This window comes from Furipterus horrens, unplaced genomic scaffold (genome assembly GCF_987537825.1).
Source record: "Furipterus horrens unplaced genomic scaffold, mFurHor1.1.pri manual_scaffold_10, whole genome shotgun sequence".
NCBI classification, from domain to species: Eukaryota; Metazoa; Chordata; class Mammalia; order Chiroptera; family Furipteridae; genus Furipterus; species Furipterus horrens.
The window spans coordinates 90,254,549-90,266,867 of record NW_028327180.1 but is presented as its reverse complement, the minus strand read 5'-3'; positions in this window follow the sequence as shown (position 1 = coordinate 90,266,867).

The window sequence follows — 12,319 nt, the reverse complement described above, 5'->3', positions numbered from 1 at the left end:
TGCTAAGGAGCTAGTGGAGCTGATTCTGAGGTGCTGGGGAGGGAGAGGAGGTGTCTGGGCCAATTCACACTCAGTCCTAGGCAAGCTGGTGGTTCTCACAGCTTCCGAAGGTGGTACTACAGTGACCCGCAGGACGTGTTTCAGGTGCCTGCAGCTGATTCTGGCAGCCCGGCAACAATGCCACCCAGCTGCAAGCCAGATCCATGCCTGCAAATAGTCACTCCCCTTTGTCGCCTCTCGATTTGCCAAAATCTGAACTGGGCTCAGCGACCTCTTCACCCTGGGAGACATCAGTCAGGCTCGGAGCCCTTAGGGGACCAGAGGCAGACAGGGACAGGGATGTTCTAGATGTACCAGAGGATGAGTGTCTTAATCTCTTACAGTCCTGAAAGCTAGAAATCAAAATCAAGGTGTCTGCAGAGCCAGGCTCCCTCCAGAGCCCCTGGGGCAGGAGGCTTCCCCCCCTCTGCCAGCTCTGGGAGCCCCGACATTCCTTGGCTTGTGGGAGCTTGCCTCCAATGGCCACCTTCCCTCTGGGTCCAGGTCTGCGTCTCGTCTCCTCTTCTGACAAAGACACATACCAGAGCAGTGTCCATCCTGACTCAGTACAACCTCATCCTAACTTGATTACATCTGCAAAGACCCTGTTTCCAAATGAGGTCCCATCTGCAGGTCCCGGGGGTTAGGACTTTAACATATCTTTTGCGGGAGGACGCAGTTCAACTGATTCCGGGCCGTTCAGAGGGCTGCTGTCCAGTCCCTCTGGTCCAGTCCTGTAGAAGGCGCTGGGAAGGCTGGAAAAGGGCTAGTCGGGAAGTCAGGGTCACAAATTCAAACGCCTGCAGAGGCCAGGGAGACAACGCACTGGGCTGTGGAGCAGGACAGTGGCGGTGTGTCCCCGAGCCTGGAGTCCGTGGCACAGCAGTGAACAGGGATGCTTATCTCAGATCAGGGCAAAGGCTCCTCCGCTCCTGCCACTGTTGCCTCATGGGACCAAGACCCCTAAAGGCCAGACCTAACGAGGAGTCAGGAGTCCAGATTTGCATGTGAAATCTCACAATTTCTTTTAAAAACTTCGGCAACTAATTGTTTTTTCAAAACATGGTGCGAACCAAACTAAGCCCACTTGCAAAACAGAAACAGTCCTGAGCAGGCATCTACCACCACGGGTAATGAGCCTTAGGTTCAAGTCCAGGCTGGCCACTTGCTGTGTGACCTGGAGTGACTCACATCCCAATCCTTGGCCACAGTTTCCTCACAAGGGATGAGACGACCTTGATCACCCCACCGAGTGCGGTGGTGAACGTTCAGAGGTCTGGGACGGCAGCCCACGCTGGAGGAGCTTACACAGGAGTTTGAGAAACAACATTTATATACTAGAGAGCTTCAGTGACCCGTCCACTTGTTCTGAGGATTCTGTAAGTGGATCAGTTTAAAGCCCCTAGAAAGTGCCTGCCCCAGCCTAATGCTGACTAGCTCCCCACCTCGTGCGAACGCCTTCCTTGGCTCCTTTCTGAGGGCGAGTTAGCGTCTGTTTTAGCACCGTGGTTACAAGCATAGGTTCCAAATGCAGACATGTGGGGACACTATAACTGAGTGTGGAAGACAGACAGACAGACAGACGCTGACGACAACAGCTTCTTGTGTGTATTCTGAACACAGGGCACTCACTGAACCAAGAGCTTTTAGGATTATCTGCCAGTAGTCCTCACGTCAGCTCTGTGAAGCCGATTTCGTAAGGACCCCTATTTCAATGATGAGAAAACAGAGGCTGGAATTCCTGGGTTTCTCAGGTGAAATCCAGTTCCTTTCCATTGATGTTTCCAAATACTGTGCCATCTAAACAAAGCCCATCCACAGACCATGAGCAGCCGCTGGTCGAGAGCCTTGGGTTCCAGTGCCAGCTGAGCCATTTTCTGTGTGACCTTAGGTGAATTACATACCTCCTCTGGGCTGTGGTTGAGGTGACTTGCCAAGGTCCCTGAGCTTGTAAGTGGCAAAGCCCAGGATTTGAACCCAGGCCATCCAAGGTCACTAAATGTGCAGCTGCTATATTCCAGTCCTCTGTAAGTGCTGCTGCTGCTCCCCCGGGACCGCCTACCAACCAAGTTCCCAGATCTGGGAGGGGTGTGTATGCCAGCCCCCTTTCCTTGCCCTGGCTGATGCCTTGGACAAATCCCATGATAGGCAGTGGGAATGAAAATGTCTGAAAGACTAAATAAATTCCTTCAAACGTGAAGGGCAAAGACAAGGCAGGAAGGCGCCCCCTTAGCGCTGCAGGATTTGGCCTGAGATTGCATCATGGAGAATTTTTCCCCCCCTCTGTCATGTGACCGTTTAGATTCAGGCTTCAGAATAAGAGAAGTCTGGTTTTAATATTGGGTGGCATTTAGTCTTACAAGCACTTAATGTGAAAATGAAGCTTCCCAGTGGTCTTTCATACTTATTTTTAGCAGAAAACCTTTTTAAAAAAAAAAAAAGAAAGAAAGAAACCTTACACAGAATGTCAGCCTCTGAAATGGAATCAGCTGGTGTCCATCCTGCGCTGCTAAAGCATAATGATAATGGCCACAGTACTAACAGCGGCCGCTAATCCTCGCCGGGCCCTTGCCGTACGCTGGGCATTATTTATTCTGAGACCTGACCCAGCACCCACCTAAGCTTACAACAACCCTACGAGGGAACTGAGGCACAGAGATGTTAGGTCATCTGCTCAAGGTCATAGCGCTTGGTGTGGGAGGCAGGCAGGTTGCCTGCCAGCTGCCGATGACCTTTCCCATCCTCCTGCTCTGCTGTTCTCCCTGGTTTACTACACCCGCCTAAGAACCCAGACTGCAAACGAGGGCCAACAATAGAGGCAGGCCTTTGAGGCTTATGATTCGGGGTCATACTGAAACCGCTGTTTGAACTTACCAGCCCCAGGGACTTCGTACACATGGGATGTCTCTCCCCATTGACAGCTAGGCAGGCCAGTCCGTCTTAGGTCCCCTGTCTTTGAGGGGCTTCAGAGGGTCTTTCAAAGACACATTCATGTCTGCCTCAAAGAGTATGTTATAAGTCAGAATATTCCAAATGTTATTCTCCCAATTTGGTGAAAATTTGTCCAGCCTACAGAGTAGTTAGGAACAAACAGGCACCAAATCCATTATATTTACATGGATTTAAAAAAAAAAAAAAGGAACTGCCCTGATCCAAGGGAGACGGGGCAGCAGCAGTCTGTAGGTACCTTCCGGGAACCTCAGGTTTGGATAACCTAGTCGGAAAGCCATGGTTCCAGCCAGGGAAAAGCATGCTTGACCGCTGTCCAGGAAAGGGAGAGAGCAGTGCCCTGGGCCACAGAGACATGGCAGCATTGGAAGTAGAGCCAGCTGATGGGAGGACAGGATGGGGAGACACCACAATCCCAGGCTCTGACCCGCAGCCCCTCTGAGACCCCTGGTCACGGCTGCCCTCCGCTTTGCAGGGACACTGCCGGTGTCTGGTTGGTCCAGGGCGAAAGTTTGCATCAGCCTGGGGCTGATAGTACAACCAACAAGTTAGACATCTCTTGGGCTTTATTTTCTTTACACTCTACTGATAAAACAACTTTTAAGTAAAACTGGAAACTTCAACATTAAGCTTCTAGAGCAGCGGTTTTCACAGGGGTTGCCTAAAACCATCGGAAAACACATATATAATTACATATTGTTTTTGTGATCAATCACTATGCTTTAGTTACGGTTGGGGGTCACCACAACAGGAGGAACTGTATTAAAGGGCCGCGGCATTAGGAAGGTTGAGAACCACTGTTCAAGAGGGTCAAACCGCAACATGGTTCTAAGCTTTGGCATTATTGGCATCGAGGCTAGATGATTTGTTCTTGTGGGAGCTGTCCTGGGCACTGGGGGGACTGTTAAAAGCATTCCTGGCCTCTACCCACTGTGAACCAGGAGCATGACCTCCAGACATGGCCAAAGGTCCCCTGGAGGGCAAAGGAAAGCTCAATTAGATGATTTCATAGGTACCATTTAGCTATAGTCCTATGAGCCCTACAATAGTTTAGATAAGTTTTAAATAAAAAGTTTAACTCGCCTTGGCCGGGGTGGCTCGCTTGGTTGAGGTGTCGTCCTGCACATCAAAAGGTTGTGGGTTTGATCCCTGGTCAGTGCGTGTATAGGAGGCAGCTGATCAATCGATGTTTCTCTCCCCTCACCGCCTCCCACCCCATGAGTGAACATATATTCTCAGGTGAGGATTAAAAAAAGCGAAAGGATAACTCAATGTATTTTTTTCTGCTGCTAAACTTGTTCTTTGTCTGGATGCCCTTGTTCAAAGGCTGAGGCCAAGATCACAGTGGTCTGGCATCACTCCAGTTGCTCCTGGCTACATCATTTCAGGTCAATTACTTGAAAAATTTACTCCTGAGAAGCACTGAGTCTTTGCCTGTGAGTTGGTCAGACGGGTTCTTCTCAGCCTTGACTCTGTGAAAAGGCATCCCCGCTGCACACAGGAGGCTGATCCTGAGAGGGGACCGAGTGACTTTCAATACTAAGGACAAAATAGTGATAGTGGCAGAAAATGTGAGTCTGCCACCAGACACTCATGAATTCACACGCCCAGGGGATGAGCTATCAAGTGATCGTGAGAAATTTCCTCTACGTCCCCAACTAATTGTTTGTTTGTTTGTTTGGTGAGACTCAGGTTTTGAGCCTAGAACAGCAGTTCTCAAAGTGTGGTTCATGGACCCTGGGATTCTCTGAGATCCTTTCAGGGTGTCTGCAAGGTCAAAACTATATTATTACAATACTAAGTTGTTATTTGTCTTCTTTACTCTGTTGACATTTGCATTGATGGTGAGTAAAACTGGAACATGAATCCACACCGTAGACTGAATCAAGGCAGGGGCATTAAACTGTACTATTAGTCTTTTTTTTTTTTTTACCACCATGACTTATCGTTTTAAAAAAAGCCAATTTCATTTTAATATATCCTTGATGAAGCAGTAAAAATTATTAATTTAATTTAAAACACTTTACTCCTGAAACTCTGAGCTTCGATTTTATTATCTACAAAATGGGGACAGTAATAGCATCTCCTCAGGGTGGTTGTGAGAATTTAATACCATATGGTACCTAAAGTATTTGGCAAAATGCTGTGCATGTAGTAAGCATTCAGTACACGCTATGACCACTATCATCATCACCATTATGATTATTTTAATTATCACTTCATTCCCTGTCCTCCTGTTTCAGCTGGAAGGATCTGGACGTAGTGACTTCAAGGCAGCAGAACTTTAGGGATTTTTGTAAAACTAAACATTATTTTAAAAAGCAATTAAAACTTATTTCATCAAACCTTTCAGTCACGGTGAGATTACCAGCCAAGACGTCCATAGCATGTCTGCAATGAACTCAGCCAGAGGCCTAAACTAGGAATTCACCAAAGACCCCCTCAAAGTCCCCCAAATCTCTCTTCCTTCCTTTCTCTTCTTAGGCACCTACAAGGCCTCCCCAACTCCCTCCACCTTCCCAAATGCAGCTAGGGTCATCATTTGAAGTGGCCACACTTGAGTTCAGAATGACAGGAGAAGAAAGATCTTGTTTGCTTGGTGAAACTTATTTGCTCAGCGGTGAAAAGCCAAGACTTGCATAAAAGAGGAGAATCTCCGGTGCAGCCAAAGTAGCTGTTGCCTGGTTCTCAGGGACCAGCATTAACTCCTTGCTGTCTATGAGTCCTGCCTGAAAAATAGCCCTTTGGGATTTAAGGGTTCAAAAGACATACCATTTGTATAAATCAACACAGATTTCATGGAGTCCTCCTTCCGCTGTGTAGGTGGCCAGCAGGGAGGGGTCTAGGTGATGGCTTTTTAAATATGTAATTAGTATGCTGTTTAGATAGCATCATGCTAACACATACACCCTCAGCCTGAAAATGCACTGGCCTGAATTTGGATCCCAGCTCTTGCCAGCAACTAGCTGTAAGAGAAGGACTCTCTCCTGTCCATTATCACAGGTGGTCCCATGCTAGCTAGACCTTGGAAGACCGAGGTCTAGCCATTAAGCCAAGCATTAGAGAAGCCCAGTTGCCCAAGATTACATATCAGTTTGTTGTGGATCGGGGAATAACCCTAGCAAGTTATTTGACCTGTTTGAGCTTCAGTGTTTACATCTGTATTTCTTCAGTGTAGGTTTATTCTAATGATTCAGTTTGTAAAGTGTTTGTGACACACGTAGTCCAAAGCTGGGCATCTAATAAGTGCTCAATAAATAGTTTTGAAAATAATGGTTATTTAGATGAAGGTAATGGTGGTCTGTGCAGAGCAGTATATATGAAAAGGCCCCTGCACTAGCAGTCAGGAGACCTGACCTATCTGAGTCCCTAGATTTGTCTTTAATTGTTATCTTGAACTACACTCTCACCTCAAACTCTACAGCATAGTCTTCAATCAGGCTAAAATGGACTCAGTATTACCTGCCTCTCATTGCTTAGAAAGCCAGTGAAAGTCTCCACCAAGCTATAGAGGAGAAAGTATCGTTGGCAAATGTAAAGTGCAAAACCTATTTCACTAGTAACAACTTTCTCATTCTTTGCCTTCTGCTGTGGTGGTTTTTGCTGCATTTGATCCTGGGAACGGCAATTTACAGGCTGGTTACCCATAGGGTCCACTAGCACAATCCTAGACAGGACTCAGAGAATGCTCGAGACCATTGCTGGTGGCAACTCAAGGCAGAGGCAGGACTGAGGCCCAAGCCCCTGACCTCGGTCTCATTTCTTTCTCACTCGTGGAATGGGAAGGGCCCTCCCCTCCCCCCTCTGGACCTCTTGGGGAAGTTGGATAATTTGACTAATGGCATTAGCAAAATGAGAAGCATCAGATGATTCTGAGTAGCCATTCCATTTGGGAAATTTACAGAAGCGTTTCTTCAGCACTATTCGTCTTTCCTTCCTTTTCTAGTTCTTCAGGGTAGACAAGCGTGCAGCTGCCGGCAGCGGGTGATGTGCTTACCCTGCGAACAGTTCATAAAGCGTGACTGCTCCCAGGAGAGCTGTTTGCGCGAACCTGGGAGAGGGCTCAGGCCACTAATGGAGGCGGCAGAGATGGCCTGCCGAATAAACATGCAACTTCTTAAAGATCATTACTCTCTATTGCATTGCTCCCTGATGGAGGCTGGGACAAGGGAAGCGAGGAGTAGGGAGGCCGCTTCGATTCCTGGAGCTTCTCAGGTTCCGCTGAAACAGGAGCCGTTAGAGGGCTGTCCGTGGATGGTGGTCCGCCAGAGCTGGTCAGTATCATGTTGGGGGTGGAGGTCAGGCAGAGGTCCAGAGACGTCACCCCTGCTCCTTCGTGCAGAACCTCGCTGGAAAAATGCAATGAGTGCAGGAATTCTTGATATTCAGGGCCCTGTGTACTTCGCAGTAGCTGAAACTGTTACATAACTTGAGGACAGATTGTGCTCATTCAGCATTTGTTTTGGGTTGAGGCCACAAGCCTTTGCTGGACTGATTACAGAAGGAAAGAAAAATCAATCTAGTACTAAAATTGTTTAGCACTAGAAAGAAGAAAAAAACAGAAGTAAGCCCAGTGACCCTTCATAGTTTTGAATAAAACTCTCAGGAACTTGAGGTTCAAGTTCCCTCCTTGAAGTGTTCAGGCCCAGAGTGGTTTATGAGCTTTTATGCAGAGCCGTAGGGCTTTCCTGCAGTTCAGTAAAGTCACAACACGTGTAGGAATTAGCTTTGACAGTTGGCCTTGGAACAAAAGTCACCTTTGGTCAAAATTACTTTTTGAAAATCTTTTAAATTATATACATATTTCTATAAATTATATATTTTTATATTTATATATAAATTATATGTATATATGATGTCATTATCAGCACTTGATACATACATGTTGCATGAAGGAATGAATTTGTTCAAAAGTAGCAACAAGAACTTTTATGTTGAGCCAGGATCCTCATCTGCCTCTTGATCTTACATCTCTCCTAATACCGCATCACCAGATTCTCCATCCAGATGCCGGGTGCCCAGAAAGTCACTGCAGCATGCTTGTGAAAGACCCTCTTAATATAACCTTACCCCCAGTGAAACACTTGCCAAGGTGCCCAGAACAGCGACCACTCACTTGCCCGAGAACATCCCTGTGCAAAGTCAAAGTCCCTCGTGGAGGATCAGCCTGCCTATGGCTTGACTGGTCTTTATGGCAGAAGGCTGGGTCAGGACCACATCGGAGTTAACGCTGTTAATGTGTTTAATAGCATGCTGATGTGTGATAGGTACCCAACTGATTAAATCATCTTCTATTTTTTAATCCTTTCTTCATCATCCCCTCCCTCCGTCCCTCTTGATCTCTCTCTATTTCTACCCCCCTCCCACTTGCTTGTTCTGTTTCTTTTTCCAACCTTCCATCTCTGCTCAGGATCTGAGCATGTCACTTCAATGTGCTGTGACTATTGAAATGCCCCGCTCAAGGGAACCACATTCCTGCAGCAGCCTTAGGGGACCCCACCCCCTGGAGACAGCCCCTGAAGGTATCTGATGTACAGAGCTAGCTATCCGGGGGCCTGGATGAACGGGGGCTAACACACTGTAATGATTTCACTCCACTCCAGATCTGGTGTAAATTGAAGATGAAAATGTGTTTTCCAAAAATACCCAGGCTGCCGCAGAGGTCTGAGCCTGTGTCACCTTTGCTTACACAACAGTCTTGCCTGGGCTTCTCTTCGGGGCTGATGGGGTGGCTGGGCTCGCGAGCCAGGAAACTTTTTCCAAGACAAGCCCTGTGCTCCTCACTGGCGTTAGCAAACAGCGCACGCGCTGTGCAGAGAAAAAGTCTACACCTCCCCAGAGTATCACTGACCTTGTCCTGAAGCCAAGTCTTGGTGAGACCCAGAGCCTGCGCCATCCTGAGTTAGCCTTGTGCGTCCCTCAGTGGCCATCCTGGTGCTGCCTGGAATTGTTCTGTGGTTTGGAGGAAAGGCAAGCCTCCCCCAGGCCCCTATTCTGTGACTGAGATTGGCCTTCTGTGTACACGTCCCCTCAAAATATCCTCTCCTACAAGAGCTACAGTAATAATGAAGAAGAAGGAAAAAACAGCTTGGTTCAGGGCCTCGGTTTTCAGACTGGTCCAGATCTGAGTCATAGATTTGGCCACTTCCTTCCCAGCACCTCTTCCCACAGACGTGGGTTCAGGATGATCGCTGATAAGGAGCCTGAGCGTCCTCTGCCTGAGAATTCCCTGATAAGCCTGTGACAGAGTCCAAGGCAGTTAGAGCTGGGTGAGAGAGGGAAGTCTTAGTGTATAGCCCTTATCTCGCCTGCAACGTCTAGAGAGAAAAAGTCACTTCTCCAAGATTGCAACATTGTTTGTGAGCTGAGCAGGTGACTGACTGATCTCCAGTAATCAGTGAGGACTGAACAGAGGTGAACTGAAGCATACATTCAGACCTTTTTTTTTTTTTTTTTTTTTTTTTTTTTTTGCGTATGTTCAGGCTATTTTTATGCTTGGCCTCTGTTATTTAGCTCTGAATGATACTTCCCTGTGAGCATTTCTTTATCTTACTTGTAGTCATTTCTCCTTTTCTTCCTCTTCTGGATCAGGCATCATTATCTCTTTTGATCTTGATTTCTTATTATTATTATGTCAGAAAAATAGGTCCTCAATTCATTAACTAAACAAATATCTGGTAAGTGCCTCCTACACATGAGGAATTATTGTAAGCCATGTAAAAAAATACAGTGGACGAAACTGACAAAAATCCATGCCCTCGTGTAGTTTATATTTTAGTAGTGGAAAGCAATCAGTAAAAACAAATTAAAAATATATATCAGATGGTGATAAATGCTTTGGGAAAAAAATGTAAGGAAGAATGATAAAGAATGTTGAGAAACAGGGTGGCCGGGGATGTTCTCAATGAAAAAAATGACATTCGAGCCAGATCAAGGGTATCAAGACAGAAGTAACTGCAGGTCCTTGGACTTTGAGGTGGCCCATGCCCGCTGTCCCCTGAGAACAAGTAGAAGGACAGTGTGGCTATAGCAGAGTAAGCAGGAGGGGAGCAAGCTTGCACAGATGGTCAGAGAAGAGAAGACTGACTGAGGAATCCAAGCCCAAAGGACTTCTGTACTCTGAGCATACAGGAAGCCGTTGGAGCATTTTGAGCCTAGCTGTGAAACCCCTTGATATACATTTTTCAGCTCTGGCTACTCTTTTAAGAATAGGCTCCAAGGGGCAAGAGTAGATGAGTGGCCAGTTAGGAGTTTATTGCAACAAGTCAGGTGAGAGATGATGGTGGCTCAGATCAGAATATATCAGTGGAGGAGGTGAGCAGTGGTCAGACTCTCTATATAAATTCAGATAAAGAAGGTGGTCTTTCCTGATTCATTGTATATTATTGCATGTGGGGTCCAACAGAGAGACAGACAAAGAGAAGTAAAAATGACACAGCAGTTTTGGGCCAAGAATAGAAGGATGGAGTTGCCATATGGTAACAAATCACAATTAACCTCTCTCTCTGACTTGGTTTTCTCATCAGCCAAATGGGGATATTAATCAATTATAAGGCTGTGAAAGTTAAATGAGTTGTTAAAAGCAAATGCTTAAAACTGTGCTTGGTGCATAGAAAGCAAGTATCAGCTACGGTTCTCATGATGCTGGTCCTCTCCATGCTTGATTCTGTCCAAGAACTAAGCATCGTCTGCTGGGATCTTGTTTACTTATTTTTCTTTGGCCTCTCTCCTCCCTACCAAAATGTAAGCTTCATGAGGCCCAGACTCTCACCTGCAAGTTCGTGCTGTATCTGTCAACAGCTTCTTCAGCTGTGTCTCAGCCTTCACATCTGCTTGGTGAATACTTATCACGTAGAAGCATGAGAGACTAACCCTCGGCTGGCTTTCCCATGAACTCTCTGCTTGACATAGGTACTGTGCATCTTATACACTCATACTTGTCCATTTGCGGCTAAGAAAATTTGGTCACTACCATTAAGGAGGGCTTTAAGAGGAGGACCACACGAAGTTGAGACGGTTCACTCAGATCTCTCTGCACAATGCCTCAGTGAAGGGGAGCATTCTACCTCACTGCAGCCATCAGTGGGTACTCTGAGATTCCAGGCAGCACATCTATCGCTGAAATCAATGCACTGTGCTGTTCTTTAATTAGCGGAGCCGCTGCCCTGCCTCCACCCCCTTGGTTCCGCTGTCAAGATGCCTCTCATCTCCGGGCTGGTTTTCCATCCCAGGATGGTTCAGCTTGCCGTGCATGGCTGGAGGAAGGCAGGGAAAGGGCAGAGAGCCAATTAGATTGAAATGGAATCTGGTCTTTGGAGGCCCCTTGTCAGGGTGAAGAGTATTGGATGTTCCCAAAGATGACAGATGCTTCTTTATTTGGGCTGATCTCAGGGGTGAGAGGTCATTTGTAAATAAGATTTGCTCCATTTGGCACGGCAAGTCCTGTTCTCTGTGCGTTACTTTTTTTTTTGGTCCCTGAGTCTTTCCCTGTGTTTGGACATGCTCACTGCCAGCAGAAAGGTCATTTGGTCTGGAACGAATGTTTCAAATCCTTGGGAGCATCTGAAGTAGCAACCAACAGTTAGACAGCCTCAGTGAGTACCCTAGTCATCAGTTCACAGGGAGCTAAAACAACCCAATGGGAAAAGAAAAGGGAGAACACCCTGTGGGATGGATGGATGGGTGCATGCATGAAAGAGTGACTAGATGCATGAATGAAGGAAGGAAGGAATGGAGCCTCAAAAATTATTCTCTCTGATCTGAGCTAGGAGGAGGGAAGTAAGTTAAATTCTATTATTTAGTCTTTATGTTGTTGGCCTGCATAAATTTAGTATTTCTATAGATTATACTCCATAAAATGGCATCTTCAAGTAAATAATAACCCATTCTGAATATAAACACAAGTTTTAATCCAAATCAGGGAATTTTTAACCCGCATCCATGGACTCAGAAGTCTGTGAATTGCCTGTGATTTTTTTAATGTTTTTAGTTAACTATTTATAAAGAAAGCACTTACTGTGGGACAGTCATCCTTGTAATGTTTTAGAAATATTACCTCATGAATCCCCACAACCCTAGTAGGTAGATATTATTATCCCCACACAAGCATGATAGTTGAGATACTAAAGATAAGTAGGACTCACAGCCAGTAAGTGGCAGAGCTAGAGTTTCAACTCAGGAAGTTTGCATCCAATTGCACATACAACGTCATGAGAGGTCAAGGCGAGGGCATGCCTGTGCAGTTGTTTTTTGGTTTTGTTGTATTAAGGAGGGTGTATTGGAAGGAATCAGCGCATCTCATAGAACCCAAGGCAAGCAGAGCAGCCAACTG